Source organism: Ictalurus furcatus, chromosome 17 (genome assembly GCF_023375685.1).
Source record: "Ictalurus furcatus strain D&B chromosome 17, Billie_1.0, whole genome shotgun sequence".
NCBI classification, from domain to species: domain Eukaryota; kingdom Metazoa; phylum Chordata; class Actinopteri; order Siluriformes; family Ictaluridae; genus Ictalurus; species Ictalurus furcatus.
Window position 1 is genome coordinate 18,874,552 of NC_071271.1, and position 6,000 is coordinate 18,880,551.

Here is a 6,000-nt window from a genome sequence, read left to right on the forward strand (position 1 = left end):
AAAACGTGCACAAACCCACACACATACACACACACACACTTTATTATTATAGCTCACCGTTTGTAAAGGAACGAGTTGATTTAATTGTAGCTTTAGGCGTCTGAAGAAAATTTCCTTCGAATTGAGTCAGTCTTTAGTCATGAATAATCATATTCTTTACATGTCCACTGTACTTCCGTTGTCGTGGCATTAGAGCTCACTTAGTATTATTTTGACTACACTAGGGGTGTAATGATAGGTGGATTTGGATCAGAACATCTATTTAAAAGGCAAGGATTGAAATGAGTCGAGGCAACAATCATAAACTAATTATTATTGATTGTAAGTGATTATAAATCAATTATTATCAATAAGACTTGATTAAATTGACTATTATTTAAAAAAAAAAAATAAAAGGATAGACAACTGTTGTGTAAAAAAACCCAACATATTTTTAATCTGATGTATAATTTGGCTAACAATGTTATCTGCACATAACTCTGATACTTAAAATAGATAATAATGGTAGGCAATTCCAGATTCTGGTCACATATCGATCAGAGGATACTAAACAGAACCATATTGTATTGTATCATAGCAGATTCACACTCTCAGAAAGGATGTGTTAATATCCTACACACTTTTTGTGTTATTACTATTTCAACACATGTTGTGTTAAATTATCCAATAAAATGTGTTTAAAAAAAGATAAGTATGTTGAGAACAGTAAGTTAGCGTTTATTACTATTTAGCGTTAATGCTGCTGAAAATGCCTGGCCGAGTTTGTGATGTTTAGGCAGGAAACTGTCGAAAATTTATTCACTGGAAAACAGTAACTCAGCGAGTGATAATTAACTTTACTTATCACAATCGCTTCAAAAGTGAATATCATGTACTGCTTCCTCAGTGTTGCTGTTACACTACAAGTGTCATGTGTTTATGTTGGCTGTGAAATATAGACTGAGGTTATTTTATAATTCTCGGAGTCTGTATCTTATCTGAGGCTCTGAGTTAGGGTTAGCTAGCTGGATACTGTCACCAATCACAGTAGGGATGAGTGATGCTAACCTAGATGCTCACCTGAGTTGATGACATTACTTTAGTATACAACTTGCGGTAATGTTAGATATTCCCATTAACTTTCAAAAGTTAACAATAACATAGCGTTACAGCTATTCACCATGATGTAATACAGAGAGTGAGTTAATGTTAACTACATTTAGCAAGTGTTTTGGACAACACAAGCTGTAGTAATTAGCATTAGGAGGATGGGTTAGAGCCATGTTTCTTCATATATTTGGTGAATGTTAATGCTGGGTAACAGGTGCAGACAGTCAGTGGCTAACGGAACTTAGCTACCTCAGTAATGTTAAGGCCAAAAGTTCTTCACAAGGTTAACGTGACAAAAAGAGAGGTTGGGGTTACAATAGGTTGTAATGCTTTCCACTATCTCTGTAATGTTGGTTAAATTAATTAGGTTGTGCAAAAAAAAAAAAAAAAAAAAAATGGTGGTAAGGTGCTAAAAGCTGGAAAATACATTTTATTTATAATACATTTATAATATTTTTATATACATTTTATAATACATTAGAGTTTCACCTGGTGAGTCTATAGTCTCTATATTATTATAGTCTATAATTTTGTTCATTAGGAGAGTAGAGCTCAGATTTCCAAAATTACACAATTTTGGATTCTCTAACACAATTAAAGTTAAAGCCCAAAGGCATTTGTCCATATTGTGTAGCTAAAAACGAACCAACACTCTTTTTGCTCTTTTACAGCTTTTCAAATGGAAGGGAGTGGGACTCTTGTCTTCCCAGATGGCAGGGAAATTTGTAAGACGATGCATCAACTCCAATTCTTACATCTATCAAATGTTTAAATGATTTTCATAAATGTCACCTGAATTTCATGAAATTGTTTGTTTATTTTGTGGGCATTTTAGAATTTTAGCATACAAACAGATTATATTTTCGGATAATAGTAGGGGAAAAAGTATAAACAACACATCTCTGTGTTATTTTGTGTTATTTTGTAACACATCTTTGTGTGGAAATGTACTAACACACAGAATGTATTAAATGTACTAACACAGAGAATGTGTTAAATGTACTAACATACAGAATGTATTAAATGTATTAATACATAGAAGGTATTAAATGTACTAACACACAGAATGTATTAAATGTACTAACATACAGAATGAATTAAATGTACCAACACACAGCGTGTGTTTAATGTACTAACACACAGATTGTGTTAAATGTACTTACACACTGATTGTATTGAAAGCAGCCCAAAATGTGTTGTCCTTACCTAGACACGCAAGTGTGTTAAAAATTAACACATGATGTGTGATTTTTAACACATCTGTTTTCAGAGTGCTCTCTGCTGAAAAAAGCAATAGAAACCCTCATAGAATTTGTAATGCTTTTCATGGATATAACAGGAACACACACACACACACACACACACACACACACACATACATGCAAATATTATCAAAATATATTACAATAAGTGCAACAAGGATCCAATATACAAAATTAAATATATAATATGAGTGGAAATATTAATTGTGTAAACTATATGGGAATATGAGGGGCGTTAATAAGGGGTGTAAATTGCAGTCTTACATATGATATGATACGCTTTTAATTCTTAAGGCAACAATTTAATATTTGACAATATCACTGTGAATAATTATTGTTTTGTCAGCATAGGGGTTGACTATTAAAGCAAATTGTGAGTTGGACTCTAGAGTTTACAAATTTTTGATGAAAAATACATTATACTTACATACTTAAGGTAAAAGTGCTAAAAGCTGTGTCACATGACTATGAACTGTTTGATATGAGAACTTGAGTTCTCATATCAAACGAGGTGGAAACTTGGAAGAAGCTTCACGGTATGCACTTTCTCCTCCCACGTATATAAGGAGGACCTGAGTGCTGAGAGGATCAGAAAGCTCCAGATACTTAACGTACACACACACACACACACACACACACACACACACACACGCACATCTGAAATTGAGAAGGACTCAACAGTTTGAATCAATCATTCAGCTTGAAGTTTTTGGAATGAATAAGAAGCTGATTTGCCTGGTCTTGCTTGGAAGCGTGATCTTTTTCTGTGATGGAGGTAAGTTTAACTTTACCTGAATTTAATGCATTATAGGCTACATGAGTAGATACTAAAGATTGAGTTCTTCTCTTCTTCTTCTTCTATTTTCTTTTCCAAAAACAATACCCCCTTTTTTCTCTGAAATCACTAATTGCAGAAGTGAATTAAACAGTGTTTCCTCTGTACAGGTGTTACAACGGATCTCTGCTGCTCACAGCCCTGTCAGAACAGGGGTGTGTGTGTATCTAAAGGTTTAGATGCCTATGAGTGTGACTGCACCAGGACTGGATACTACGGAGAGAACTGCACCACACGTAAGTCATACAACTCCTGAACACTGATGTGTCCAATCAGAAATTCACTTTACACTATGATGCTCATGATCCTAACATCCTCTCTTTTTTTGCTTAGCGGAACTTTCCACGTGGATAAAGTCCATGCTGAAGCCAAACCCAAACACCATATTCTACCTGCTGACAAATTATAAATGGATATGGGGCATCATTAATAACATCTCATTTCTGAGGAACGCTTTGATGCGCTATGTCCTCACATGTACGCTAAGTTAAAATTTTTGAGTAAATTTTATCATTTGTTCTGCATATTTTCAAAAAAGTGTAGGATGGTACAGATACATTTTTTCCCCTTAGTTTTTAGGAGGAAATTATGTCAGCTTTAAAAAAGAATTATCTTGTGTTTTACAGTTATCATTTTGTCAATTTACCATAAAATCCACCCTTTCTTTTCAATTATATCTTTCTTGCTTGGTAATAATTTTCCTTTCTATTTACAGCAAGGTCAAATCTGGTGGAGAGTCCACCAACTTACAATGCTGATTATGAGTACAAAAATTGGGAGGCGTACTCCAACACTTCCTACTACACTCGTACACTGCCCCCAATACCCAAACACTGTCCATCAGCGAGCATGCCTCTTCCTGATGTCAAGCAGGTGGTGGAAAAAGTCCTCCTGAGACAGAGGTTCATTCCTGACCCACAGGGCACGAGCCTGATGTTTGCATTCTTTGCCTAGCATTTCACTCACCAGTTCTTCAAGTCTGACTTTAAGAAAGGACCAGCCTTCACCAAAGGCCTGGGCCATGGAGTGAGTGCCATTTACATCCACATTTCTATTCATTAATTTGGCACAAGATTTTTATCCAAAGTGACATTATTAGAAGTTACTATATTTTTCTAAAGTAATTTTCCTAATTATTGTGTGGTGTTTCAGGTGGATTTAAGTAACGTCTATGGAGACAATCTGGAGAGACAGCACAAACTGAGACTTTTCAAAGATGGAAAGCTGAAATATCAGGTAGGTCCTTGATTGAAGTAATTTTGAAAGTCAACAGTAGTAAATCAAAGCAAATGGGCTTGTTTTATTATTGAAAATGAGCTAGTCTTTCACATTTTAGTGTGAAACAGTGTCTCTGACTTTAAGTGTGTTGTGATCTCAGGTGTTGGACGGAGAGGTGTCTCCTCCTCTGGTTAAAGACGTTCAGGTCGAGATGCACTACCCACCTCACATTAATAATATTATTAAATTCATATGCACTCAAGATGTCAGGTAGAATTTGTTGAAACACAGTCTATCAAGAAATTCAGAGACATATTAATTTTCCTCAGCAATTAAGAGCAAAATCAATTCCAAAATAAGCACGCAACTTATTGGTTCAGTTGTTAATCCTTATTTTAAATCCTTGACTCCTTCAGATCTCTTGTGGAAGGAATCTGCCTGCTGGAGTGCAGGTAATGGCTACTAAAATCCTGGAGCATGGCCGTGAGGTGCGTTATCAGTCTTTTAATGCTTACAGGGAGCGTTTCAACTTGCAGCCATACAGTTCCTTTGAAGAACTGACAGGTGAGGCATTGATTTTCACTTTTTTTTTTTTAAATTGAGAAGCTGTGAGCTAGCTTTTTAAAAACTAGCAATGAGAAGCCTTGTAATATGTTACCTAAATTTAAATAGCTAGCTAGGCATTAGCTCCAATATAAGAAAAAAAAACATTAGTAGCAAATTAAAAATAACAAAATGACTAGCTATATTGATCGTTAGCTACTATAACGCTATAAAATGAAGCATAAATTCAAATATCAAATAAGCAGTGTCTAAAAGTTATCTGTAGTTAACTATAGGTGGCTCTCCGGTTGATTCGGAATTTGGACTTATAAATTTATTGTCACCAGTGCAAAACCTGAACCACTGAGTGAACATGAAATTTGAACTATAACCAAACTGAAGTCCACATCTCTCTCTCTCTCTGTTGTGTTTTAGGCAATAAAGAGCTTGCTGCAGATCTGAAGAGCCTGTATGGAGATGTGAACTCTGTGGAGCTCTACACTGGCCTTCTGGTGGAGAAACCAAGGCACAATGCTGTGTTTGGAGAGACCATGGTAGAGATGGGTGCCCCCTATTCCCTCAAAGGGCTTATGGGAAATCCTATCTGCTCCCCTGATTACTGGATGCCCAGCACGTTTGGTGGCAAAGTGGGATTTGAGATTGTAAACACGGCCTATCTGAGGAAACTCGTCTGCATCAACGTTAAAGGACCATGCCCGTTCGTGTCCTTCAAGGTGCCGGAGGACAAAATGTACAACTTAGCAAAGATTAATCCCACTGTCTTACTGAACGAACAGACTTCAGAGCTTTAATAATAAAGTGCACCACTGTATGATTTCAAAAGTATTTAAATATTTTTTTTAATCCATTTGTAATGTATTACACAATTTATTTTAATATTTATTTACTTAATTGCTGCTGCTGAAATGTGAAATATTTTAAAATACATTAGTAATTTATTACACAATTTATTTTAATATTTATTTATTTAATTGTTGCTGCTGAAATGTGAAATATTTTAAAATACCATATGGGTTTTTTAAAAATGTTTGA

General features: G+C 35.2%; 1 pseudogene; it reads left to right on the plus strand.

Annotated features, from left to right (window-relative positions):
- Nucleotides 1-2,507: 2,507 nt before the first annotated feature.
- LOC128620943 (prostaglandin G/H synthase 2-like) lies at nt 2,508-5,759 on the plus strand (annotated as a pseudogene).
- Nucleotides 5,760-6,000: the final 241 nt, after the last annotated feature.